At 38.5% G+C, this 12,054-nt stretch overlaps 1 long non-coding RNA gene across 1 annotated transcript in view; it reads right to left on the reverse strand.

The window, feature by feature from the left end:
• Nucleotides 1–3,022: 3,022 nt before the first annotated feature.
• LOC116558949 overlaps nucleotides 3,023–12,054 on the reverse strand; it is a 68,493-nt gene continuing 59,461 nt past the window's right edge. The window contains exon 4 of the long non-coding RNA XR_004272245.1: nucleotides 3,023–4,033. This is a non-coding gene — a long non-coding RNA (uncharacterized LOC116558949). The remainder of the gene's footprint in view (nucleotides 4,034–12,054) is intronic.

The raw sequence follows: 12,054 nt of genomic DNA on the forward strand, positions 1-12,054 counted from the left end.
CCTCCCTCCCTCCCTCCCTCCCTCCCTTCCTTCCTTCCTTCCTTCTTTTCTTGCTTTCTTGCTTACCTTACTTTATTATTTTCTTCCTTGCTGGCAAGTGATCAGACAAAAATGGATTAAAGAAGGCATCTGTACATGGATCACCAACAGGCAAAACAAGAAAAGTGACCGTTTATTTAAAATAGGTTTTGGGTTTTAAAACATTTCCATCATTTTTTTTTATTTTTGGAGAATCTTGTACTTTGAGCAAGAGTTTGCTTTTTGTGGGTTTGATTTGAAGATTTAGCTTTCTTGATTCTATGTAGTTGCAAGAAAGACAATTGGCAAATGGTTAATAAATAGTGTGCGATTGCTATAGATAGAAGTAGCACACCATGCTATAGGGGAATGCCCTCCCACCCTGTTCATATGTTGAAACTTAATCTCCAGTGTGATGGTATTTGGAGGTGGGGCTTTGGGAGGTGATCAGGTCATGAGGGCAAAGTCCTAATGAATGAGATTAGTGCCCTTATAAAAGAGAAACTAGAAGCTCCCTTGCCTCTACTGCCATGTGAGGACCCAGGGAGATAATGACCATCAGTGAACCAAGAAGCAGATCCTCACCGGACACTGAATCTGCTGGGGCATTGATTTTGGACTTCCCAGCCTCCAGAACAGTGAGAAATAAATTTCTGTTCTTTACAAGTCAACTAGTTTATGATATTTTGTTTTAGCAGCCAGAGCTGACTAAGAGAGCCACACACCTTAGAAGCCAGTAGTCAGAAGACATATGAATGAGGGGAAAAAAACTGAAACTCATTTCATAGGAAAAGGGCTAATTTTTTATTGATTATTATTATTATTATTATTACTTTGAGACAGAGTTTTGCTTTGTCACCCAGGCTGCAGTGCAGTGGAGCAATCTCAACTCACTGCAACCTCTACCTTCCGGGTTCAAGTGATTCTCATGCCTCACCCTCCCAAGTAGCTAATTACAGGTGCACACTATCACTCCCAGCTAATTTTTGTATTTTTAGTAGATATGGGGTTTCACCATACTGGCCAGGATGGTCTTGAACTCCTGACCCCAAGTGATCCACTCGCCTTGGCCTCCCAAAGTGCTGGAATTACAGGTGTGAGCCACCGTGCCTGGCCTAATTTTTTCTAACATGTTAAATGTTCCAACAAATCAGCAAGAAAAAGATCAACAACTCAGTGAAAAAACGGCCGTATATAAAAATAAACACTACATAGAAATCGAGATACCATTTTTACTTATCAGCATGAAAAGAACTCAAATATTTGCGTACATGCTGTACTGGCAAGATTGTGAATGGCTAGACACTTTCACACAGCGCTGACAGACACAGAAACTAGTGCCAACTCGAAGAAAACAATCTAGCAAAATCTTCCAAGATTATAAATGCACCTACCGCTTGACCCACAATGCTGCTTCTAAGAATTTATCCTATGCTTATACTCACACTTGCCTATAAAATTTAATGTGTATAAGGTCATACCTTGGGTCAGTGGTTACATAGCAAAAGATTTCAAATGACTAAAATGGTATACTATTCATCTGTTTAAAAAGAACAAGAAACCTCTTGTCTGGCACCAATATAAAGATCTCCAAGAAATGTTATCGATTAGAAAAGTTAACATGTAGAATTATATGAACAATACATTACCATTTGTAGAAAAAAAGGAAAAATTATTGTCTGATACAGAATATCAAAATAAGAAACACAGAATTTCCTATATTTGCATGAAGTAGCCGGAGGCAGGATGCATACAAATTCCCATGAGAAGGGATTAAAATGGCTGAGGGCATTTAAAATTTTTTATGCTATTTCTCATTTAATCAAAAAAAATGGAATCAAAGAGGTTATTTGTAAAGAATGTGTCATAAAATAAGGGTCAAATACAGAAGACTGGCAGGAATAAATCGAGGCTTCACTCCAAGAGTGAGATGGTCTACACCATGTGTCACTTGAAGCAATTGGCTGCATCTTTCTTCCCCTTACACACGCCTTTTGTTATATTTTATATCTCATTTTCTTCTCTCCATCTCTCATCGATTTTCTAAATACATTTCTGCTCCTAAATTTTGTCATCCTATAATTCTGTCTTTATAATTCTAATCACGTGCATATTTTAGCCTCAGAGCTTAAACAGCATTAAATCCTACTTCATTCAGATAGAAGATGGAATGAGGTTTTAATCCTGTTGGCCTTATTCTGAGAATCAATAGAGACACAGAATAGTTTTGATTTATGGCATGGACAATAGATTCAATCAAGCTGCTTCCTTATGGCCCAAGAAAACTTTCTCTTAAGAAGGTGGGCTCAAGCCAGGTATGCTAGCCAGGCTCAAGCAGATTAAGAAAACCTTCCAGTCCATGTCTTTCTTATTCTACTGCAGTTTTGTAGAACTTCCACTGAGTAATAAAAGAAGATTTATGAACAGTCAGTGAGTTCCAAGCCACCATGACCAAGAATACCCCAGCAACTAAGAACAACTTACCAGCAACATGACCTTGTTCAACGTCTTTCAGAATCCCAGTATCTTCATTTCTACAATGTAGATGTTTTTGAGACAACAAATAAGTTATAAACAAAGATAACAGCAATAACCATGTGGTAGCCAGTCTCCGAGATGGACGTCTACCTCCTGGCACTTATACCCTGGTATTTATGTCACTCCTCCCACATTGTACCAAGTTCGCCCTGTGACAAACATAATATGGCAAGGGTGATGGCATTTTATGGCATAATATGGTAGGTAACTTTAGAGGTTAGGTTATAAAAGATGTGTCTTAGTTATGCTTCTTTCTCATGTTGTAAGTAACCCTATGGAGAGACCCTCATGGTGGGCACTGAGACCTCTGCCAGCAATAAGCTTGAGAACAGATCCTTTATCCCAGTCAAGTCTTTAGGTGACCTCAGCCTTGGCCAAAACCTGTTAGTGCAACCATATAAGATATCCCAAGCCAGAAGCCCTGGCTAAGCCATGCCTAGATCCCTGATCCTCAGAGATTCTGTGACATGATAAATGTTTTTTATTTTAAGTACAAAGCTTTGGCGGTTATTTATTATGCTGCAATAGATAACTAACATGACCATGTAACAATAGGAATAACAACCAACAAATCATGTCCCTTTTCTTCATCAAAAGAACTTCATGGTATTGCTGAGGTCTAGACTTGGGTATGGTGATTCCGGTGGAGTGACTTCATCCTTCTGACTCAGCATCTAACTCCTGAGGCTACAGTGTCCACTTACTGGAAAACTTGTTGCTTATTCCATGTTGCCTCCATTAATTGCCACTGCTGATACCTAGGACACGAGTCTCAAGAGCAGCTATTCGGAAGACCAAGGTCTTCGATAGAAATAGATGTTCTGTTCATCTTTGTTGCTGCTTGCACTAAGCCATTGCAGCAGATTTGTTGCCTTGATTCTGATTCTAGATTTTTTTGCATAAATTGTATCTATTTTTAAGTGGCAACAACCACTCCTAGAACACATACAAAGCATGATCAAACCCTCATCATTTACACCTCAGTCCTGAGTCACTTCTTCCATCGACCTGATTCCTTACCTTTTTGGCCTTTTTTCTCACCACTGGGTCCTTGTCTTGTCTCTGCTTCCCTAGTTTTGATTTTCTATTCTTCAGTAAATGTCCCACTCTATTTCACTTGGTTCTGGAATCTTTCTCTCTGGGTGCTGTCTCCATTGTAGAGAACTGGCCATGTATGCCTTGCCACTGTAAGTCAGAGTCAGAGAAAGTCTAACTCTGTTGTCCTCACCTTTAAGACACTGTCTCTGAGTATCTGGTTCTGAACAATGCCCTGTCTCTCTCTCTCTCACTTTTTCCAGATGCCCCATGCGGAATTATTTAGCCTTCATTAGTCTGGGGCAGGGTGGCTTCTGTACCTTTCTTCATTCTTAGATTTTTCAGCTTTATCTTGTTTATATCAGAACCCCTTATTGATGATGATATCCATTTTTAAATATAGACTGCAATGGTTCTCAATAGTGATTGGCATTAAAATCTCCTGAAGAAGAAAAGAGAATGCTTATATACTATTAGTGGGAATGTAAATTAGTTCATCCACTGTGGAAAGCAGTTTGGAGATTTCTCAAAGAACAAATAACAGATATACCATTTTATCCAGCAATGCCTTTACTGGGTGTATATCCAAAGAAAATAAGTCATTCTATGAAAAAAAAAAAAAAACAACACATGCACTTGTACATTCATTACAGCACTATTGACCATAGCAAAGACATGAAATCAACTTATGTTTCCATCTGTGGGACTGGATAAAAAACATGTAGTACATACACACCATGCAATACTTTGCAGCCATAAAAAATGAACACGTCCTTTCCAGCAACATGAATGCAGCTAGAGGCCATCATCCTAAGCAAATTATCTCAGGAACAGAAAACCAAATACTGCATGCTCTCACTTATAAGTGTGAGTTTAATATTTGGTACTCATGGACATAAAGATGGGAACAATAAACACTGGGGACTGCTAGAGGGGGATGGGAGGAGAGTGAGCATAGAAGAACTAGCTGTTGGGTACTATACTCACTTCCTGAGTGATGGGATCATTTGTATCTCAAACCTCAGCATCAAGCAATATAACCATGTCACAAACCTACATGTGTACCCTCTGAATCTAAAATAAAGGTTGAAATGTTAAAAAAAATCTGGAAACACTGAAAAATATTCCAGTGCTGAGATTCTATTCCAGATCAGTCATAAATATTTATGAAAAGCTTTCAGTTGATTTTCCTGAGTATCTAGGGGATAGAACCAATAGTATTCAATGAGGGCCAAGAAAATTCAAATGATGTACCCATTAAACAAAAACCATCTGGGAGCCAGATTCACACTCAGGTGGCCAGTTTGTGACCTCCAACTAGAGAGTGTGTGGATGGTCTTGCTGGGAAGCCAGGGACTTTGTTTGTGTACTCCCACAAGATCCTCCAGATGGGTAAAGGAAACAGTGAGCAGAGAATTCAGAAGCAATTAGCTAGTGCATACGCTTCCAGGGCAGCGCTGCTCCATGAGGACATCTGATAACCTGCAGATAATTATGTTTATGGTGCACAAACCATTGCTGAAAGATGGCATCGTGCACAGCTGTTGTTTAGAAAAACCTGCTGTAGAGTTTTGGATTTGGCACTAGGAATCCCTAACTGTGGCTAAACAGAAAAATTCTGTTTGTGCAGATGGAGATTCAAGATAGAATCAGTGTCAAAGCTTTAAGAACGAAAGAAACAGAAGCTTGACTGTTTTGAAAAGAGTAAAAGTGCTGGTGTCTAGCGATGGAGTTCCGAACCTACATATGTGAATGTCCTTATGCTACTGCAGTTGTTAACTCCAAATCCAACATGAAGAAAACTGATTTGATCTTTGCATTAGTGTGCAGAGCAAGATTCTCAACTTGAGTAAATTATGATTTTAACTGCTTTCCAATCTATCTCCCTTAACATGTTTATACATAGTGTTTATAAAAGGTGCCAATAATATACATAGCAAGTGTTTTCTGATTTCTTTTTAACATTTTAACATAGCTATTAAGAAGTTTTAATCTCTGTTATGCTGATTAATTGATAGGAATAGTATTGATGGCTTTTTAAGATTTTAATTCATTTTATTCATAAGCCAGATGTACAAGTATTAAACGGCATCCATAGTCTTGAGGAATCCATAATAAAAGAAAATTCAGTATTTAAAATTGGAATCGTTTAAGAAAATTTCTCAGTATTCCAGCCTCCTTCTAGTTGGTGATTCAAGTTATAGGGGGTAAGAGCGCCTAGTGGGGTACATGGGGTCTGTCAGTCCCGGAGATATATACAGACCTTTTTTGAATCCTGGCTTCACCACACACACATGATGTGACTCCAAGCAATCACTTAACTTCTCTCACTGAGTCTCTAAAAAAATAGTAATACCTGCTTTCCCAGCTTATTTTTGTTATAATCAGAAACTGTAAATATAAAGCACATCATATGCAAGATACCGAGTGCACACTCTGAGCAGATACTTGGTTAAGTGCAGGGCAAAGAACAAGAAGCGTAGGGTACAGTCTCTGTCTTCTAGCAGCTGACAATATATTTAAGACAATATAGGCAAATAATTAACAGGAAATTAATTAAAACTACAAAGTACTTGCATTAAGTATGTAAGTTCAGATGAAATATCTTTTATAATTTGTGTATCTTACATCTAATATGCATAACATTTCCTATTAAACATATCCTTTAGCCCTCACCCTAACTCTAACCTCATGTGTAAAACTTAGTTTAATTTAATCTTTAATGTAACCATTAAGAGATATCACTTTATTGATAAGAAGTCAGTTAAAAAATTTTATAATGGTGAGATATGTAATTCATCTGTGTGACTAGTCAGGGATTTGAATATGAATCAACTAAATGCTATTTGTAATACAGATGGGATTAGTGATTCTGTCTATAGATTAATAATATTAGTCTTGAGATATGTAAACTGCAACTGTCAATCTAATGGCTGTTGGTATCTCAGGCCAAATGAGTTGAGACCTAGAGCAAGTAAACTCCAAGGTGTGGACATAAGTCAGGTTTCCATAAATACCGGTGGTTTCAGAGGCAGGCTACTTTCCAAGGACTGATTTTCAGTACAAAGGTGGCCAAAAGGCTGCTGGAATAAAAGGTAGGTGTGAATCATCCTAGGTGTTAGTCAGAGTCAATCAAATTAGGATAACCAAAAACAGAGCAGGGATTCTGCCCGTACAAAGTCAGACAGAAGACAAGGAGGTTTAATTTCTTTCCTTTTTCTGTGAAGTTGCCTGAAGATGAAAACTTTTCATTTTGCATTAATGACAGTCTAATATTAATGATGGGTAAATTTGATGACACTTTCACAAAGACAGACTTTATCTTCATAAAATTATTAAACTTGGGTATAACATTAGGGAGTGTTCAGTCAGTGAGGTTATGGGTGTATATGTTTTCTATATTGGATTTTTGAAGATTAACCTCCTAAGTTAGATTTAAGTCTATGGTTAAATGTAATGTCGTAGATAAGTGATATGATTTATGGTCATCTAAATTTTTGTTGTGTCCTTATGGCACAAATTGCTTTGACCATTTTAATTAAAATGGTGTTTAATAAAATTTTGGAGGCTCTATAAACTATGTTTTTTGATGTAGTATAGAGCAAAAACAAAAAAGACAGGCTATGCTTTTCTTTCATTTTGCAGCCACAGAATACTGTATGTCAAAATTTGAAGAATCATGGATACTCATGAGTATATGAAAGCATGGAACCCAGGACACTCAAATTATGTTCAAAGATATAATTTCTGAAAGCCTGGAGGTCTTTAATGACAATAAAATAATCCATTAAAGTATTCTTCTTTAAATGTCTGAACAAAAAAAGCGTGGTGCTCTTAAAGGAGACACTTTCTATATCTAAGGAGCACATTAAACCCAGTGTCTTAGAACAAATTCAAATTCAGAGGGAAAGTAACTTTATTTGGAAGTTATAGTGTCCTGAAACTAACCAAACTTGTGGAAAACAAGCAGTCTTCTTTCTCTTGGAAGGCCTTTGGGAAAATATGTCTACGAGTGTCCCTGTGGAGTCAGTATTTCGGAGACAACATAGGAACCACATGTCCTTTTCCTTGCCTGTCCAGGGATGTCTAATGTGGGTGTTCATTGAGCCTGACAACCAGACTATCCTTAAAAGCAGCTGATCTCATTCTCTGTGGGCACTGAGTTCCTCATTCTCAAAGTCAGAAGTTGTGGATGAGTCCAGAAGCTCCAGCCCTGCCCCATGACCCACCTTTCTGACAGTCTCCGTTGAGAGAGCCCTCAGACCCCTGCTGCCATCCAGCAGCGGAACAGCCTCTTTTGCTATCACACAGCTCCAAGAATGCGGATGCAGCAGTTAGCTCATTCTCTTAAGCCTCTTGTGGTTAACGTGAATAGCATTCTTTCAATTGCTGCCGATATGAAATATCCTAAGTCTTCAAGTCAACAATTAAAAACTCAAGGTCATATTTTTACAGGAGACACTGAAAATGTTTGCATTTGGAAGGTAAAACGTTTTAAATGGGAATGGTATGCGTATTTATTCTGCATCTAGATGTTGCAAAATGAAGTAGAGGTTTGTCAGTTATTCAGGTTTTATTAGGCTAGAGAAAGTCAAGACAGATGATCTGCTTCCCAAATAAGAGATTTTATTGCAGAAGCTGACTACTTAGAAAATAGTCATTTTTGATTGTATAAACCAAAATGAACTTATCTTCTTTATCCCTCAGTTTTCCTATAAAAAATAATTTAGCTCATGAAGATGAGCATAACTTATACTTCACAGTTAGGAAACCCCTCCCCCTCCATTTCCAGTTTTTATGTCTGTAAAATGAGGTAATACTACTGCTTATATAGCCTTGTCTCATCCTGTTTATCTGCAGGTATTAAGAAGCATAGCCAAGATGTGCTAACAGGTTCTCTGGATTTGTTTTCTCAGAAGTTTGTTCCACCCAACCCCCCGTTTTTTTTTAAATCAATGTCTCCATGCCACCCCAATTTCCCACCACTTCCCTGGAGTACCTTTTCCATAGTCACTCTTGTTAAGATTCTGACAGTATTACCTAGCCTCCAGCTTCCACTGTCCCTTGAAATGATCCCTTTCCTCAAGCTAATTAACTGCCTCTGTACCTTTAAAGGTCAGTTTATATAACACCAACTCCAGGGTCCCTGAGAGCCCCACCAGCCCCACCAGGTGTTACACTCCTTCCATCTTCCATTAACCCCAAGGGCCCTCCAAGCATTCTGTGCATACCATTGCATGGCACTTAGGCTGAACTGTAATTTCTTATTTACACGCCAACCTGACCATATTTATAACACTATATATATTTTAATACTGAAAGTTCTGGCAGAGTACTTACTTGACACATAGTAAGTGCTTATTAAATGCCCACTGAGTCAACCAATCAAATAAATAAGTGAAGTATTTTGTGAACCATCTGATTCTAAATACCTGCCTAATTTCATTCCTTTTCTAAAAACTATTGGTACATTAGATACACATGAGATGCATTAGAACACATGGGAGAAAGATCCATTCATCAGATACTTCTCAACTGTTTGGAAGAGCTGACGTGGAAAAATGCAGGAAACTTGCTTGCATATTATGTCTGTGTACTGAACTCCCTATTTTGTGTAAAATATATAAGTAACAAATTTGGAAGTAACATGCTAACATCACCAGATCGTCACAGGTTGATAAATTTGTTAAGGTGACCAACATTACATTTGCCAAAGCAGATAAATCTGTTCCTTTTAGGAAGTTGAACAGTGGGCTGAGTTAGTTTGGCCACCAGGAAAGATGCTCTGACATGAGAGACAGGGTGGGAAGAATGCCACCATGAACCAGCAGCAAAGCCTTGGATACAGATGGCCCAGACCTAGAGAGGTAGGGACACAATATGTATAAGTGTGCCTGGGATAGTCCCTGTTTGTGTAGGCTGTTTGAGCATAATTATTTGTAGCACTCTGTTTCTCTCTTAAAGGTGTTCCAGGTTGGAAAGTAGTTAGAGGGTAAAAAAGATGGATTTATCTGCCCATGAGTGCCTTGCCTACCAAGGAAGAAGAACCTACTCTCTGACACTACACTCACTAGACCATTTTGCATCAGTGGGTAGTTATTTCATTTTTTTTTTTTTTTTAAAGACAGGGTTTCACCATGTTGGCCAGGCTGGTCTTGAACTCCTGACCTCAGATGATCCGCCTGCCTCGGCCTCCCAGAGTGCTGAGATTACAGGCGTGAGCCACCACGCCTGGCCAATTATTTCATTTTTAACTGGTCTAATATTATTTCTATCCTTTCTCTTTATAAAATAACTTGGAATAAATGATATTGTTTCATAAATTATGCGAGTAAAATTAATGGTAATTTGACCAAAATCTAACCATGGGAATTGTTTGTCCTTATTTTTAGTCATTTTGTTCAAACAACTTAGAGCTGAAATGGAAGCATGCAAACTCTTCCCACAGATAAGTTCTTCCTCCTTGACCTTCCAAAATAATAAGTACCTGTAAATTTAGAGGAAAAGTGCAGCAGAATCAGGATAGGCACAAAAAGTAGCATAGAATAATTCTTTTTAGATGGCCATTCCTGTCTAAATGACAAGTTGAGTCTTCGGAGTTTAAAGAAACAACTAATTGTGGTTGGCCTCATACATGGTTTGGGGCTGAGGTTGGGGAAAGGATAGCCACAGTGGCTGGGAACTCAGCAGCTAAATCAAGCTCTTTGGGTTCAGTGCACAAACCCTCCTGCGAAAATCCTCAAGTTGAAGATGCAGGATTGTGCACGGAATCCTCAAGGTTCAGTGCACAAACGCTCCTGCAAAGATCCTCAAGTTGAAGATGCAGGATTGTGCACGGAATCCTCAAGGTTCAGTGCACAAACGCTCCTGCAAAGATCCTCAAGTTGAAGATGCAGGATTGGGCACTGAATCCTCAAGATTCAGTGCACAAACGCTCCTGCAAAAATCCTCAAGTTGAAGATGCCCTTTCACAGGCAACAGTCTGCCATTGAACTGAGAACCCAAAGGCTTTGTCAGGCAGCTGGAGGATTTGTCTGGTACATGGAGAGGAAACAGACAGTGGCAGAAGCAGCTCAGATAAGTTTTGGAGAATTTCAAAAATGCAAGGGATCAGAATCAAAGTGTTCTGGGAAGAAATAAAAACCTGCTGCCCTCTTCTCATTTCTTATTCAAACTATAAGCATGAAACTGAAATCCTCTAAACCTTCCTGACTACTGCTTCCTTATTCCTAGTGGGACATGTTTTCAGAAGCTCCTTTTCTTATTTTTTTCTTTTTTAATGCATTTGACCACATGTGTTTGCTAATGAGCATATACAGCTAGAGCTCAGAACAGCCTTAGAACACCTAAGAGTTTCCATTTATCTCAGTCATGTTGTTAATGATCACCACCTCTTTTCCATTTCCATGTATATTAATGTAACCTCAAGACCAATATTCTGTAACATATTGGATAATTGCACAAACTACTGTGTAGGCAGCCAAAAGGGAACTTTTTCCCAGATAAATGATAAGGACAGATAGTTTTATGTAATAGCTTGAAATGTTTGTTTCATGATGGATGAATGAAAGTACATATTGGGCATAGCAAAGACTAGTTAAGAGTGTCCATAGCAGAGTGTGGGATGTGCAAAGTTAGATGTATGAAAGAATACCTACACATCACACGTACACATATACACATCTACACCTCTATCTACACATATACCAATGGCTCCATGGGTGCTCATGAAATTAGCTTCATAACTCACTTCTCAAGACCCTGTTTCCCACAATGTGCACAGTGGAGACTGAGCCACCATCACTAAAGATGAACTCATCTGCAACAATAGCCTTTTTTCAAAAGGAAAACAAAACCAAAAAGCAACGCTGCATAAAATAATTCAACCATCCTTATGTTTTCCTTCAGATTCCTCTTTCATTCTCCACAGTGGCCATTTAAAATATCCATGTTCCTCAAATTTCTATACCTATTATCTCCTGTTTCCAAAAGATAACCTGACGTCCCAATTTCCTACTTTCCAGGAAGGTAGGCACACTAGGATGGGTTCTCCATCAATCTCTACCCACAAATCTCAAGGGTTAATAGGCCACTCCTATTATCTCTTCTTTCTCTCTCTCTCTCTCTCTCTCTTTCCTTTGTAATGGAAAGAAAGTAACTTCTCTTAAAGAGGAATATCTCATGGTTTGCTCTGGATCTAATTTTCTCTTTACTTCTTACACCTTCCTCCTTTTATTTCCTCACTCACTTTACAGAAGCTGTTTACTATAAGGTAACTAGCACCTTCTTTTTGGACATTTATCAGTCTGTCATACTCACTTTCTCCAAAATATTTGAACTGTTGATCATTTATTCTTACTTGAAATTCCTTCTTCTGTGGACTTCCATGATCCATGTATGTCATGTATGTGCAAGCGTGTGTGTGTGTGTGTGTGTGTGTGTGTGTGTGTGTGTGTGTGTGTG

The sequence above is a fragment of the Sapajus apella genome, unplaced genomic scaffold (assembly GCF_009761245.1).
Source record: "Sapajus apella isolate SASKATOON/1434 unplaced genomic scaffold, GSC_monkey_1.0 scaffold22, whole genome shotgun sequence".
NCBI lineage: Eukaryota > Metazoa > Chordata > Mammalia > Primates > Cebidae > Sapajus > Sapajus apella.